The 17,101-nt window shown below is 42.7% G+C and overlaps 1 long non-coding RNA gene across 2 annotated transcripts in view; it reads right to left on the minus strand.

Moving 5' to 3' along the window:
• Positions 1-5,922: 5,922 nt before the first annotated feature.
• LOC123386602 overlaps positions 5,923-17,101 on the minus strand; it is a 121,045-nt gene continuing 109,866 nt past the window's right edge. Inside the window, exons 6-7 of one of the 2 annotated variants that reach the window (XR_006600727.1) lie at positions 6,897-10,685; positions 5,923-6,341 (exon numbers count right to left, since the gene is read on the minus strand). This is a non-coding gene — a long non-coding RNA (uncharacterized LOC123386602). Of the gene's footprint in view, positions 10,686-17,101 lie in introns of both variants that reach the window. The other variant, XR_006600726.1, reaches the window with a different exon arrangement.

Genomic DNA, 17,101 nt, shown 5'->3' on the forward strand with positions numbered 1-17,101 from the left:
AGACAGAGCATGAACGGGGGAGGGGCAGAGAGAGAGGGAGACACAGAATCGGAAACAGGCTCCAGGCTCTGAGCCATCAGCCCAGAGCCCGACGCGAGGCTCGAACTCCCGGACCGCGAGATCGTGACCTGGCTGACGTCCGACGCTTAACCGACTGCGCCACCCAGGCGCCCCAAAGATGATTGGTATTTAAAGGCACATTTCAATTTAATATTTCTGAAGGGCCTCAAAGACATACGCAAAATGTTTGAAACACATAATAAAATCCATGATACATCTCCCCACTCCATCTCTCACCTTATACCACAATTCTTTGTCCACTTACCTTCCGGGAACATCTAAAGTTTAAAAATTGAGGTGAAACTAGTACTTCTAGCAATTCTATGATGGCTGGTACACCAAGTCATTTTTCTGCCAGACCAAGTAGAGGTCATTTATTTTGTACGCTCCTGACAATTGCCAACCAAACGTTAGGGAGGTTCCTCAACCATGTTGCCCTGACCTTTATGATTTACTATACCTAAAGAATGTTTTGTTGTTTATATTAAGTTTAGGTAGGCTAAAAGTATTTTCTCCTACTGTGTAAAATCAGAAGGTAAATCCCAGTAGCAAGAGAAATCAAGAGAGTAATAGACTTAAAGGAGAATACCATTGAAAGAATCAAGACTTGTAATTCATACAGATTAAATCACTCATTAACTGCTTGGTCTGAAGAACCATCATATTGCTCCATATTTTAAGCATCTCTTAAATAAGATTAATTTTTGGAATGACAGGGAATGCCACTCACAAGGGGAAAATAACAATTTACTTATCATCGTAGATTACTTATTACAAAGCATTTCATTGCAATTTAATCTGGTGAGTCAGAATCTGCACCCAGAGATCAGTTATCACCATCCTAGTATGAAGCTCATTAACTGGGGGAGACGTGAAAGAGGCAAAGAGGATGGGGGGGGGGACCAGACCCACAGGAGACCCACAGGCTTTGTATAGGCCTGTCTGTGGATCCACTCTGGGCTGCCTGAGGAGCCTGCACTGGGGACAAGGCAGCCTTTTTACAATGTATTTAAGCAATAGCACTGTCCTTTGTGATCTTGGCTTCAATTTATACCACATTTATTTTCTGATTATAAAATAGATAGCATTCACTGAAAATATTTGGAAAATTTTTCAAAAGCATACAAGAGAAAATAGTAGCTTTTAAAGATGCACTGGAGACACACGCTGGTAACCTCTCGTTTTGTCTGATGTGTTTATACCTACAGTGTTTTCAAAGAGGGACAGTGCTTGCTGGCAAGTGCAAAGGCCCTGTAATGGGAGTAGATTGGTGTGTCCAAGGAGAGCAAGGAGGCTAGTGTGGCTGGAGAAGAATAAGCGAGCTGTAACAGGGAGAAAGTTAGAAGAGGTCAGATACATGGGGACTGGAACTTACAGGCTCTTGTAGTCAGAGTAACAATTTAGGGTTTTATTCTAAGTGAGGTAGGAGGCCAATGAGAGGTATGCATCAAGGGAGTGATATAATATGAATGATCTTCTAAAAGGCTCTATCTTCTTGGGAGAGGAGAGGAGGATAGTACAAGGACAGAAACATCAAGCCATTTCAGCAGTTCAGGCAAGAGATGATGCTGGCTCAGACAAAGATGAAACTGGCAGGGGTGGTAAAAAACCACAAAAACAAACAAACAGGTTAGATTCTGGATGTAATTTGAAAGTGGAGCCTACAGGATCACCAATAAATTGCATGTGGAGTGTAAGAGAAGGGGAAGGATGGTTCCTATATTTTTGTGTTAGGCACAAGAACAGAGCTGCCATTTACTGAGCAGGGGCAGATTAAAGTCAGGACAACAGGAACTTAGCTGTGGACACATCACATTTGAGATGTCACAAGACATCCAAGTGGAGGTGGCAAGTGGATTTATAACCCTGCAGTTTAGGGGTGATGTCTGGGCTATAGAATTAGATTTTGGAGTTGTCAACATGGAGATGGTATCTGAGGCCAGTAGGCTGAATGAGATCACCCAGGGAGTGAGTGTACATGGAGACGAGGAGAGATCTGGGGACTGAGCCTGTAACATTTAGAGGATGACAAAGGAGCTCAAGAAGGAACAGTCGGGTGGGGAGGAGGAGAACCAAGAGGCTGGTGTTCCAGAGGTCAGTTGAAGAAAGGCTTTCAAGAAGGAGGCAGTAATCAACTACTAAGTGAAAACTGCTGATAGGGTCAGTAAGCTTTGCTGAGCAATGGCCACTGGATTTGGCAATGCTGAAGTAAGTCATCAGTGACCTTGACGAGAGCAGCTGCAGTGGAATATTGGGAGTGCAGGGGTTCACAAGGGGAATGGAAGACAGAAAGTGGAGACAACAGGTACTGGCCAAACAGCAGCACAAAGTAAATATTCAACAAAAATCTCGATATTCATTGTCAATGTGGAATTATGAGAAGCCCAAATATTCACTCAGAAAAGAGGGAGACACTTTGTCTACAGTCATCTGTGAGGACCAGCTTGCTAGGTGTCTGTTACATTAGGAGGGGTGATGATTTATGGAAAAAAAAAGCTTCAGAGAAATGCATATTTTATTGGCACATCTCTAAAGATGAAACAGGAATGTCCAGCAGAGAATTCCTTTACCATCCATTAGTTGTCATCAGAGAAGTAAGGCAAAAATGGAATAATTTGATAAAAGCAGCTCACATTTTTCTGATGGTTTTCACTTTGCAAAAGTGCCTTCACACATGTCACCTGATCCTCACCCAGCAGGGGAGGGAGCCATTATTTCACAGTTGAGAAAATGGGGACGTGGTCAAGGTCAGAGATGGTATGAATAGAGGAGCTAGGACTCAAGGTTTTTGACTCCAAATCCCAGCTCTTTCCACTCTATCATCCTGCCTCTGTTAAAAGGCAGGCATTGCTGTTTTGTTTTTTAAAGTTTGCTTACAACAGTGAAATACTTACCTTGGGTGAGGCCTTTTTTTTTTAAATTTAACTTTATTTTTTAGTTTTTAAAATTTACATCCAAATTAGTATATAGTGAAGCAATGATTTCAGTAGATTCCTTAATGCCCCTTACCCATTTAGCCCATCCCCTCTCCCACAACCCCTCCAGCAACCCTCAGTTTGTTCTCCATATTTATGAGTCTCTTTTGTTTTGTCCCCCTCCCTGTTTTTATATTATTTTTGTTTCCCTTCCCTTATGTTCATCTGTTTTGTCTCTTAAAGTCCTCATATGAGTGAATTCATATGATTCTTGTCTTTCTCTAATTTCACTTAACGTAATACCCTCTAGTTCCATCCACGTAGTTGCAAATGGCAAGATTTGATTCTTTTTGATTGCTGAGTAATACTCCATTGTGTGTATATACCACATTTTCTTTATCCATTCATCCACCGATGGACATTTGGGCTCTTTCATACTTTGGCTATTGTTGATAGTGGGGTTAGGCCTTTCTTGATGGGCTCTCTGTGAATATACCATGTACTCCTCAGAACAACCCCATGAGACAGTCACTATTATTACCCTCACTTTATAGATGAGGAAATTGAAACAGAGAAGCTCAGCAACTTGCCCAAAGTCACACAGCTAAGAAAGTGTGAGTTAGGATTAGAACCCAGGTGTTTTGACTTTGGAACTCAGGCTCTTAACTACATTTTGCCATTTTATCTTCCACATACCCAGCCCTTCAAGCACAGATAATAGCAACTCACTTGACCGGAGTCACATGTTGACTGATGCTGATCCTAGTCCAGAACTCTGATAAGTTTGATCAGTAAAAGGGAATTTTATTGAAAACTTTCTGATAGTGATGTGTAGCGTTAGATATTTTGAAGTTAGGCACAAAAGAAGTGGAGATGTAATTTCTTTTTTTTTTTTTTTTCAACGTTTATTTATTTTTGGGACAGAGAGAGACAGAGCATGAACGGGGGAGGGGCAGAGAGAGAGGGAGACACAGAATCGGAAACAGGCTCCAGGCTCTGAGCCGTCAGCCCAGAGCCTGACGCGGGGCTCGAACTCCCGGACCGCGAGATCGTGACCTGGCTGAAGTCGGACGCTTAACCGACTGCGCCACCCAGGCGCCCCAAGATGTGATTTCTTTTAAGGAGGTTGCAGTGGCAGCCAGTGTGCCATCAACTGTCTTGTGTGGCAGTTCTGTGATTCAGGGTGGTGGGTCTAGTCAATTGTTACTGTTCAGGAAATACCCACTCTCCCCTACACCTTTTTTCAACACATAGAACAGGTGTACTTCCCTATCCATCTTGGGCTTGGCCATTTGACCTGCTTTGGCCATTACGGTATTGGCAGATACAGAATGAGCAGAGACGTTAGTTGTGCTTGTGGAGTGTGGCTTGGTCTCTTGAGGTTCCTCCATCCACCAGGAGAGGAACATGTCCCCGTAGCTCCTTCAGTCTGAGTCCCAGAATGAGATACCCAAGGGATGACCTTCTGTGATCTTGACTATACAGTTGAAAATGCAAACAGAATCAATTGAAATAAAACACCACCAAGTGTGTCCCTTTCAAAGTGAAGGGCGGAGATGATTTGCAGGCTCTTGATTACCATGTGTAGCCACAGAACCAACCTAAATATTGGGTGCTCATGGCAGATAGGATACAGAAGGTGCGAGGACCTGGTGGCCTCAAGGAGGAAGCTGCAAGGCACAGGGAGCATAAAGGGACACGATGCTCAGGGAAATAATGCCTTGTGCAGTAAAACGAGCACCACCAACACTTTATCATTTGGAGAGGCTATCTAACTTCTTCTGAAAGTGATAAGAAGAAATGTGGTTACCAATAGGCTCGATTTTGAAAAACTGTTTCATCATTCTTAAAAGCAAAATGAGTCATTTGTTTTTCTCACCACCCCTGAACAATAAAAAGAGAAGTTTCAAGTAGTTCCCTTATATGTCCTTGTTCTATACACCTGACGTGAAGTCGGGGGCCTTATGCACTGCAGCCAACACTGGAGGCCATAACCATGACCTGTAGGACAGGAGTATGTGGTGTTCTCCTCCTGGTCCATCACACATGGGCAGTGGATGGGACCTCTCCATCTAGGCCTGGACATTTAAAACCCAGGGACTTATCACTCCACTGTTTTATATGTAAGATGAGAATCTCTTTGTAATAACAAAAAGTAGTTAATTCCCTTATCAAACATAATAAATTGCTCAAATAATAGACAGGAGTAAAGTAACATAATTTTCTAAATACCAAAAAGGGCTTGGAGAGACCTCAAGGGTATTATGCCAAATGAAAAAAAAGCCAGTCTCAAAAGGTCGTATGCATTATTTACTGTATGATTTCATTTATATAATGTTCAGGATATGACTAAATTACAGAGATGGAGAACAGATTAGTGATTGCTGGATGTTATAGATGGGGGGCTGGGGAAGGGGATGAATGTGAGTATGAGGAGGTAGCATGAAGGAGATCTTTGGAGTGATGAGTAGCTCTGTGTCTTGATTGCAGTGGCATTTACAGAGCCCTAAGCATGGGACAAAATGGCATAGATATATAAACACATTGTGCCAATGTCAATTTGCTGGTTTTATTGCTGTGCTACAGCTATGTAAGGTGTAACCATTGGGGGAAACCAAGTGACCTCTCTGTGCTGTTTTGCTATATCCTGTGAATCTATGAATCTGTAATTATCTCAAAGTAAAAAGAATTTTTGTTTGGTTGTTTGTTTTTATAAAACCAGAATACCATGATCAAGAAAGTAAAAAGATGTGGGATGCCTGGGTGGCTCAGTCAGTTAAGTGTCTGACTCTTGATTTCAGCCCAGGTCATGATCCTAGGGTCATGGGATCAAGCCCTGTGTGGGGCTCTGCGCTGACAGTGTGGAGCCCGCTTGGGATTCTCTCTCTCCCTCCCTCTCTCTGTCCCTCTCCTGCTTGTGTGCATGCATGAAACATAAATATTTTAGAAAAAAAAGTGAAAAGACCAGGCTACCATTTTGGAAAAATTTTTTGCAATACATTTATGTGACAAAGGGCTCAAATACAAATTCGTAATGGATTCCTATAAGTCAATAAAGTCAAAGAACTCCATAAAAATGGGCAAAAGACAGTATCTAAATACCTGGTGACCACTTAAAAAGGTATCCAACATCATTATTCATTAGGAAAAGGCAAATTAACACCACAGTGAGATACCACCACACATACCCATTACAATGGCTAGAATTTAAAAAACTGACAATACCAAGTTTGGTGAGGATAGGGAACAATTAGAATCTTCATATATCACAAATGAGGATGTAAGTTGGACGAGACACTTCAGAAAACAGGAAGCAAGCTCTGTGATGAAGATAAATTCATTAGGACGTACTGTTGGGACTGGCACCTGGGAAAGGAAAGGAAAAGGAAGCACAGGAAGGAGGTTGGGGCTGAGGGCAGAGCTGGGCTACAAGGCAGTCTCAGGAAAGACCTCATGATGAGCACTAAAGCTGGGGTGGCCATTCAGAGTTGTTCTGGGTTGGGGATAGATAGGGAGCTCAGTTTTATGCCTCAGACCAGTCACTGAAGACTGATCAATCATTGGATGTGGACTGGCCTGGGACAGAGTTGTGATCTTGGGTAAGGCACCTCTCCCCAGCCAAGGCAATCCCTGGGCTGTCCTCCAGTTGTACTCTCAGGAGCAAGGAAAATGGCCCATCATTCCCAACAGGGGGTCAGAGTGGCACATCGGAGCTCCACCACAGTCCATCTGTTATACTACCCAGGTTTGCTTCCTCATAAAGGTTCAAGAATAGCTCCTCTAAAAATTCCTACGGGTTCTTTTTGGACAAACTGTAGTCTCTGCCATCTCAGGTGGGACTGATAGCATCCACATCTCCTGTGACCCAGGCTGACCTTCCTTTACCCTCAGTTACCAACTCTACTGGTCTCACAGGCTTACCTGATGGTGTGAACCAGACCTTCATTCCTGAGAGCTGAGTCTCTGGTTACAGTGCTTTTCTCAGGCCAGGATTTCTTTTACCACCAAAACTGGGCACAGGAGTATCAAGAGTCAACCAGATAAGTCACCTAGATATCAATTATATTGATATAATATATATCATCCTCCTGATCATCTGGGTCTATTATTTCTGCCAGAATAGTGGTTCCTTTTCTTACCATTAAGTCTCTTGGCAGAAAGAGAGAAAAATGTGTGGGCAGCAGTCATATTTCAGTAATATCCTTGCTGAGTCCCCTAGTGGAAGGGTTCCCCTTCTTGGAACCAGAACCTCTAAACCCACAGAGCCCAGACTTGCAGGGATATGATGCACAAAATCTCTCCGTCATTGGGAGTCATGTTATTGTCAAGCCTTTCCTCCTTCTATTTCTTGGTTCTTAGGCCAATGTATTCAATCTACTGGGGACAAAGAGCCACATAAAGGTCACCGATTTAGAGTGTAGGTTGTGTCCTGGAGGATGGCACCCAGTCCTGCAAGGTACCATCTCCAAATTGGCACGTGAGCTGTTCCTTCAACCGGTTATTCCATCACTCTATCAGGCTAGCTGCTTCTGGGTTATACGGCATTTGATGTAACTAGTGAATCCCATAGTCATGTGCCCAGTCACAGAGATGTTTGGCTGTAAAGTGGTGGATCACCCTGTAAACTTCAGACAGTAGAGTTGGCTTTAACTCTGTGGGCAGGAGAGACAAACCCATATCTAAATATGTCTCTAGTATTGTCAAAATGAAGCACTGTCCCTCTAGGATGACAGACGTTTAAGTAATCAGCCTGCCACCAGGGAGTTAGTTGACCTACTTGAGGGATGGGACTGTATCAGAGACTTACCACTGATTGGTCACTGTTGCTAGCAGGTTGGACATTCAACAGCAGCATGGGCAAGATCAACCTTTGTAACTGGGAGGCATGCTGCTGGTACCACAGATAGTCTCCATTCCTACCATGATTACTCCATTCATATGTCCATTATGCTGGCACTGGCATGGCCAATGAGAGGGGCTGATGTCAACTGTTTTAATGATGGTCTGTCTGGATTTGTAATGGTTTTTCCCAGGGTGGAGTGTTAACATGAAATACTAAGATCTCCATACGACAAGCTCATTCCCGTATGTCCATCCACATCTTTCTACCCCAGATTTCTTTGTCTCTGACCTTCCTGTTTCCTTGCAAACCATTATCAGCTGGTTAAGTCATTTGCTGTTGTCCATGAATCTGTGTATATTTTACCCCCTGACTACTACTCTCATCGCACAAAGAGGATGACCAGATTCAATGTCCAAAGCTCTGCTCATTGAGAGGGTCCCCCTCACCATTGTCTTTGGGTTCATCAATGAGTATCAACTGTCATCTGGTTTTGACAAACCAACCCATCTATGAAGTGAACTCAGGCTTTTTTTCTCCTCTGTCATCTGGTCTTAAGGGATCTCCCATGTGGTCATAGGTGTGAGCTGAAGAATAAGCACTCTTTAGCTGAAGCAATTCCCAAAGAGGGCTGACAGCTGGCAGAAGTCCCAGCAGCTAGGAGGAATCTGAGGGAATTATTATAATGTCCACCAAAAGCATCAACTAAAGCGAAACATATATCTACCCTATCACCCAGACATTCCACTCTTAGGTATAGATGGACAAGAAATGAGTGCATTTGTCCAGTAACAACAAAAAATGATAAAAAATCCATAGCAGCTTTCTTCATAATAGTCCCAAGCTGGAAACAGCATATACGTCCATCAAGAGAAGAGCTACATCAATTAGGAGTGTAGTCATACAATGGAATACAAAACCATAATATAAAAGAACAAACTGATGATAAATACAATAATGTGGATGAATCTTACAGACATTATGTTGAGTGAAAGAGCTGGAGCCCAAAGAGTATATACTGTCTGATTTCATCTGTATGATTTACCAAGGACAGGCAAAACTAACTCACGGCATTTGAAGAATAGTCTTTACTTCTGGTAGAGGTTGGTGGGTATTGCCTGGGAGCTTTCTGGGGTGGTAGAAATATGTTGTATCTAGATCTGGAATTTGATTACATCAATGTATATTTATATGTAAAAATTCGTGAAGCTAATACACATAAGATTTGTATACTTTACACATTTCACTTTCTTCTATTTTATATCTCAATTTTAAAAACCTCAAATAAATAGCATATGCAAGTGAAACAAAAAATGAAAACATACAAAAAAAAAGACAGGTCGTTCCTTAATATATGACACCTCTGCTTTGACCTTCTCCGTTCTTTTAGGAGGCAAATCCTTAAGGCATAAATACTATGTAAATCCCACTTTGCTATTGCTACATTACTTAGAGTCACTGTGTCCTGAATTTACCTGATCTGATTCTTCTTTGGGTCTTGGGGTTTCTGCTCAACTGTCCTTCCCATCTATAGCAGCGCCTTCCCTCTCTTTCCTGGAATAATTTCCATCTCTGGAGCAAACTGCAGCCTACAAAATATAAACATGCTCCAGTTTCCTTCCCTACACCTGTAAATCTTCTCCTGCAGCTGATGTCCCTCTTTTATATTGGAAGCATTTGATGTCACTGTTTCTCAGCTATTTTCAATTACCCTGTCACTTTCCTTCCCCATCCTCCAAGGCTTTCTGTGTGTGAATGATTTAGCAGGATTCAGTAATCAGATACTTAAAGGGACCAGCTTCTTGTGAAATAAGACAATTTTTTTTTCTGCACCAAATTAACCCAGTTAACACTGTGTGTGAGTTATATACAGTCTTGTTCCCATGGTGAATATGCTAGGCACTGATCTATCAGTGTTGGGGGTAGACAGATATGACAGAAGCATTCTATTCCAATCATCTAAACATTTTCTTCACCTGTAAAATAGAGAAGTAATAGGTAATAGAATTTCTTTGGGACTTAGGTCAACATATATAAATCATTAAAACAGATCCTGATAATGGTGAGTTCCTTAAGGAGAATTCTGATCAGAACCATGTTGCTCACTGAGCATGTGCAGAATATGTCCATGGAAACCAGCAACAGCAAGAAAATGCCTCCAGTACAAATAAATGCACCTTACTTGGGAAGGACAAATCCCAAACAGGAAATGATCTCCTGTTGTTAACAGGCAACACAGAAAGAATGATTTGTTACGTAGAGAGAATTTCTTTAAAGACTGAGCTGAATTAATTATTGAAGATGTATGTGATGAGTAGGCAGGATAATATCAAGGAGTTCTAAATTATTTACACTTTATTGCTCTTGGTCTGTGGGTGTTTGACATGCCTCATCTTCTGCTGGGGGATTCTGCAGAGTGTTCTTGGCCCAGAATATTTTCTGATAGTGCATATCCCTAAGAAATCCTGAGACGTCTCATTCATTTAAAATAATCGGTTTCTTGAATTCTCTGTCACAAAGATTCTGCTGTTAGCAATATCTTCTTTCAGGTTGCTGATTGTAGCTTTTGTTGTACGGTGCATGAGATGGAAGAGATGTTTCCAAGGAACATGTCAGTTTTGAATGTACAATCAACTATCTACCATGCCTGAAAATCTTGATGTAATGGTAACAATGATGCTGGGAAGGTCTTTACCACTTCTTCTACTTGGATCATCTCCTGGTGCTTTGGAGCGCCCAATGGTCCACATGTGGCCATGTGCTCTAGTGTGTCGATTAAAGTTAAGCAGCTGTTGTGGCATGCCCCACACATCTCTGGAGCCAGATGCCAGTATTATGGAAGGGGACTGAGAAGTTCCCCTGAGACCAAACTGCACACAAAAAGAGAAGGGGGAGAATATTTATGAACAGCTATGAAGAGAATTTTGATTTGACTCATCTGGGATTCTTTCTCATCTTTATCATAAAAGGAGAATCAGAGGCATAAAAGTCCTGTGCAAATTAGTTGTCACTAATGTCTCAAGCATTCCAGATTCCCATCCTTGCTCTGCTTCCCCCAGGATAAATGATTATGGGGTCCCAGCAAAGGTCAGATGTTCAGGATAGGTTCTAGAAGAATCCAATACATTTATCATATTTTACATCAAATTTTCCCCAAATCTGCAGAGCCCTGGCTGTAAGAAATAGCCTAAACCTAGGATTTGAGGTGGATGTAGGGAAGTGGGGGTGTGGGGGGCAGAAAAGGAGGGTTATATTTGGTTTATCTTTGACAATTCTATCTTGATATAGAGGTTTTGACTCTAGGAATCTCTATGCCAAGATGGTTACCTCGACTGACATCCTTTGAATTAAGTTAGAAACTAGGAATTTGAGAGAGATGATTAAAAACCTTAATTGGGGCCACCCATAGCATTTATTTATTTTTATTTTATAACCCTACCATCATCTGTGGGCATCTAACTTTTTGTCATTTTGGCCAGAATCATTTGGGTCGGTTGATTCTAACAGGGTCTTTAGATTACTAGAAGATATAAGAAGTGGGGCAAAAGTTCTTAGTCCTAACCTTCAGGTACACCTGGTAAGGCCTTGTAAATCCAAATAAACCCCATCTTCCTTCCCTTCAGGGGGTTGGAACAGCCAGGCAATACTGAAGAGGGCTCTGTCTGGGTATGTCTTGTCTGCTCCCTGGAAAGGGGTGGGGACCAGAAGCTGTTCGCAAGATGATGGACTGAGATGCTCCATCTGAGTTAGTCCTTACATTTCCACTGCAACCTTTTGTTTGACATTAATTTCTAGACTCTCAGGGAGATCCTTACTCAAGTGAGTTAATTCTAAAGAACATCCCCAGATTAATTAGTGTGGATTGTTTTACTGTTCCTTTAACTCAGAGTTGATGCTCTCACTGCCTTGTCCCTGTCCGCCTCGACTAGTGCAGGGCAATAATCCTGTCCTGCCATTTACTACCCATTCTCCCTTCTTCTTATTTTGGGCTTACATCTCTGAATGCTTTTCAGATCCTCTGAATTTCTTTGCATGACACTTCTGACGTTCCTAATTCTGCATTCCAGATAATTCCTGACCTGCTGCTGTTGTTGGCTCTTTGCGGGAATGCTGGATGTGTCCTTGCCAGGATACAGGCCCTCAGCTCCTGTCGGCCAACAAGCTGGCAGACCCCTTAATATGTCTGAAGGCCTTTTCCTTCTTAAGCCTCAGTTTCCCCTCCTCTCAGAGACCTTAGGAAGTCTCTTTGCCCTTGTTCTCTGATGATGTGTTAGATCTGTAAAGGCATTTTCTTGCTAAATCCCACTTCTTTTCCCCGTATTAGCAAGAACCCTTTTTTCTTCAGAAAAAGGCCTCCTGAATGCTTTTCCTTCCTTCCTCCCTTACCTTAGTTGCTGTCTGCAGCATCCTTGAAGCTTGTCTGCAAGTGTGCATGTGGGTCTGGGGAGAGGTGGACTTTGGGGCTCGGGCAGGTGAAGAGCCCCAGAGGAGGGAACACAATCCGCTTTCCTGGCTTGTTTCTGCCTTGTCTAAAGACTACAGCTCTGCCTCCCACTGACACCCAGGGCAGCACTGTCTTCCTATAGCTGGGCCGCAGGGGTCCAAGAGCACCTGGCCCTGGGGGTCCCAAACAGACCAGGTTCAGCCACTTGCTGCTGACAAAATCCAAAGAGAGAGAGAGACCAGTGGTGGAGAAACAAGAAAGGAATTAATGCAGTGAGGCCAACACTGGGAAGACAGCGGACTGGCATTTCACAGACTGTCTCCAAAGTGTCAAGCATACTTTCAGGTTTATATAAGGAAAATGTGGAACAAAGGTGGGTGGGTACATGTGGGTGGGCAGTGAAGGTTAGGTTGATCACGGGTCTTGGGGTCAATCACTCAGGGGGGTCTTGCTGGCTCAGGGCAGTCCTTACTGCTTGAAGGGGTAGTGTCAGTTCCCCTTAGGGAAGGCTTTGCCTACAGGATCCTTTGCCTGAGTTAAGAGATAAGCTGGAAAGAAGAACTTACTCAATTACAAAGTTTGAGGTCAAAATGGAGGTAGCTGAAGTGTTCTTTCATTTCCAGACCCCAGACAGAAAAAGCCCTTCTTTGTGGTTGGTAACCATAATGGCTGACATATGTGGACTGCTTGTTATGTGCTAAGCTCAGGACAGCAATTATTTTATTGAATCCTTGCCCTGAAGAAGTTCTGAAAGGTGGGTCCTGTTTTACAGATGAGGTCATGGAGGCCCAAGAAGTGGCAGAGCTGTGCTAGAAACCCAACTCTGACCCCAGAACTGGAACACTTGTCCTAGCCCCAAGCTGAAACCAGTCACTCCTATTCTGGGACTGCCCTGACAGTGTCTTCCTAGTTGTCACATTATTTGGGAAGCTGCATCAGTGCTCTCAAGAGGAAGGGACACTTTGAGTAAATCAACATTGACAGGCACGGTCAAAATGGCAGTGCATTCTGGCCTGTCAGGCAAATCCCTCTTCTCCACGAGAAAGCTCCAGCTCCCTGTCACTCTGGGGCACTGTCTCGTCTCCCAGAACGTACACAGTGCAAGATGGTTATCCTGTGAGTCTATCTGGTGTGGCCTGTTTGGGTTCACTTTTGAGTGTTTCGTTTCTTTTTAGCCCCAGACAGAATCATATCCTCAGCCCTTCTATCCCATCCCTTTTTGGAGGCGCTGGTCTTCTTTTCCTAGAAGTGATCAACCAGTTGGGGCTGAACGTGGTTGGGGTAATCTCTCGTTTCTACTCCCCTGATATGCTGGTCTTCTGTACTTCTGGAGCCCCTCGGGCACACTCCGTCTCCATACAAGATTGCAACTTTGTGCCTCCAGTAGACAAACAGTGCTTGAAACTTAGTGAAGAGCCAATAAATCCTTGTTGAATGAGTGAATGAATATTTGAATCTTTCAATATGTAGAATTATGGTATTCCGACAGAACTGCTGTTATGGTCCCCTTGGAAAGGAGCCATGTTCTTAATTTCAGGATAGAAGGATGGTGGCAACTACATTATACTGACTTTTGCCTCTTTTGATAGCTTCTAGTTCATCCCAGACTTCTCTGGGCTGCCTCCCATGCATGCCAAACAGAAGCCCGCACACTAAGTAGGTAAGATGTAGCTTGATGAATATAGGGCTCTTCCCACCCCAGCTCACTATTTCCATTTAAGTACTTGGAAGTAAGCTAACATTTGTCCTTTTGTTTGGTTAGAGTCATTATCATCATGTTTATATCAAGCCACCGGGCCAAAGCAGTTAGGTGCGACACTGTATCAGATGCTATATTCTTACAGAGATTTAAAACTTCAATTTCCAACTCTGGAGGGGAGAATCAGGCCTTATCAAGATCGCCTGGCAGAGCGTGTTATTTATAAACCCAACTAGCTTATCACTGATGAGAATGTAGTCTTCATTGAGAGAGGCTTTTAAAAATTTCTCTGTTAATTTTTGCTTCGTCATTTCAGACAATCGTTAGCTAGGCCTGGTCAGAGCGTTATTTCTGGCTGGGTATGAAGCCCATTTTCAGTATACTCCTAGGCTCTTTGTTCCTTTCCCCTCCACTACCCACCCCCTACCCTGACTCATCTCTTCTAGAACCTTCTCTTTCCTTCCCAAAACACTGGGAGTGATTTACTAAGTGCATTTCCCAGCCAGCTCCACTGGCTAGAAAGACCGATTTACAGGAACAAAGTGTCCCCAAGTTATCACTGGGTCATGGTCCAAAATTCAGAATCAGCTATTGGAATTAACAATGTTTTTTCTCCTAGAAACAATGGTGGTGGAGGGTGTTCAGGATATCCCTCTGAAGCCATTTTATCTATAATAAAAGCTGAGTTATAATGTAAGTGAGGGATCTAGAAACAACAAGAATATCCATGTGGTACAGACAAAAATAGGAGGGAAAGGAAGAGGAGAAATGGGAGAAGAAGGGAGATTTTCCTCTCTGTCTTTGTTAATGAAGTTCTGGGCAGGGCCCAGTTCATAATAATCAGGTCCTATGTACAGAGCCTCTCATGGTCTTAGAGCAAAAGAAATAGTTAAAGTTTGGGGTCTGACCCATGGTAAAGGAACGTCAGGTTATACAACAACATTGCTGGCTATCAAAGCCCCTGTATAAGCATGTTGCTACCAATGCATTTCCTCCTTTGAAGCAAATCTTCAAAGGAAGTTAAGAGAGCAATCAGAAAGCTATGTGGTAAGCTTCATGTAGATCCGGGCATCAACTGCTGTAGGACTGGGCAAAAACATCTTTAGGCCTCACTATTCTCTCCTCTAGCTACAGCATGTAAAATCAAGGCTCAGGGCTTGCTTCTTTCATTCTCCCTTTTCTAGACCATCTGGTTCTTTGCTACAACACCTTCTTGCTCTAACTATGGTGATACTGTCAATTAGATTAGAGCCAACATTTGTAGGCACGGGAGCCATTCTGATCCTTTAAAATTGATGTAGTATCACTTGCTCTGTTCTGATATAACATGTATGGATTTTGTAGTTTAACTAGCAGGAAATCATTGACTTTCTATGTTATCAGGGATCACTTCAACTTAATGTTTCCAACCTCTTCCCTACCACGTTCCAACCATACCTTCTGCTAGACACCATCACTATTGTATGTGTGTATGGGAGAGCATAATAAGTGTATCTTATTCCATAAAATCATTCCACAAAATAAAAAATGTTTTCTGTCTCAAAACCTTTTTAGAAGTAGCAGTAACATAAAGTAGAATGAAATATGAATAAATATAAAGAGTCATTTATGAACTTTTGAGACTCCTCCTTTCCCTTATAGCAAATGATCTCAGCTAGATATTAGAAAGAAAAGTGGGCAGGCTAATTTATACTAATGTGCAAATGACTAGCAGCACCACTAATAACATCTGAAAGTTTTTTGTCTTTTGAAAAGAAGGTATACAGTGATACATATGCACCTTTAACCAGTATAATTTCAGGCAGTATAAGCAGCTATTTCACAGAGTAGAAAATTCAGGGAGTGTTGTGGGAAAGATTTCAGGTTCAGGCTGGTCTTTTGCTCTAGAGCTCAGCTTCTGCAGCAAGTTATAGTATCTTTTTTTTTTTTTTCCTGAACATAAATCTCAGAGATTCACAAGACTCGAAAGCTTATCACAAGGATTTTTATGGCAGTATTATCAGGACCTCTAGCTTAGAAGTGGAAGGGGGGAGGCTGCTCAGGGGACAGTGAGGGCAGCTGTTGGCACCTTGGAACAGTGGGAGACCCTTCCACTAGCTCAGCTTGACCTTTCATCCATTTCTGTTGTTCATGTTTCTCATCTCTCTGCAAATGCGCCATTCCTTTCATTGTGTGGTATCGCTTTTAGAGATGAGCTTGGTACCTTAATGATTTAAGCATTTCCCTTGTATCTTCCTGAAATCATTAATGTTTTCTCTCCTCTCCTGCCTTTCTCCTATTTCACCTAGCCTTAATTCCCAGGATCCCACCATGTCAAGATATTCTTGTTTCCTAGCAACTCTGATGCTGACTTTGCTGGGTTGGTCTCCTCCTTCACTACTGTCCACATTTTCCCCCCAGCTTGGGAAGAACTTTTCTCCCAGTGATGTGAGTACCTAAGACATACTCACCCTCAGTTCCACAGACCCCTAGATTCTGCCTCTCATTGCTGGATAGTTAGGCCCCCAGCAGTTGCTCCTGACCAAAAGAAAAATGAAGCGAATAGTATGTCTACGGGATGATTTAGTGACATCATGTGCCCTGGTGCTACTAGCCACATCTAGACTAATGGCAATTCTGTCTCTAGACTAACAATAATGGTCCACAGGGCACCTGGGTAGCTCAGTGGGTTAAGTGTCAGACTCCTGATTTCAGCTCAGGTCATGATCTCACGGTGTGTGAAATCAAGGCTTGCAGTGGGCTCTGTGCTGACAATGTGGAGGCTGCTTAGGATTCTCTCTCTCCGTCTTTCTCTTTTCCTGCCCGGTTCATGCATGCACACTCTCTCTCAAAATAAATAAATAAACTCAAAAAAAAAAAAAAAAAAAAGAATAATGGTCCTTAGCCAGGGTAGGGCTGGGAAATTATATAGGGCAAGTTTTGTTTTTTTTAACGTTCACATTGATGTGTCTCACAATAGAAGTATGCTGTGTGTGAGAGTTGGCCAGAGTGACCTCTGATGGCCTCTGCTGTCCTTTTGTTCTATGGGTCTTGGCCTCAAACAAAGCAAACCAGATGGGGACACCAGTGCTAGGGACCATGGGGTATAATTAGGATATATGTCACAAGAAACCTTTCCACCCTCTTTCAGAAGGCAGCTGATA

Source organism: Felis catus, chromosome A1 (assembly GCF_018350175.1).
Source record: "Felis catus isolate Fca126 chromosome A1, F.catus_Fca126_mat1.0, whole genome shotgun sequence".
NCBI classification, from domain to species: domain Eukaryota; kingdom Metazoa; phylum Chordata; class Mammalia; order Carnivora; family Felidae; genus Felis; species Felis catus.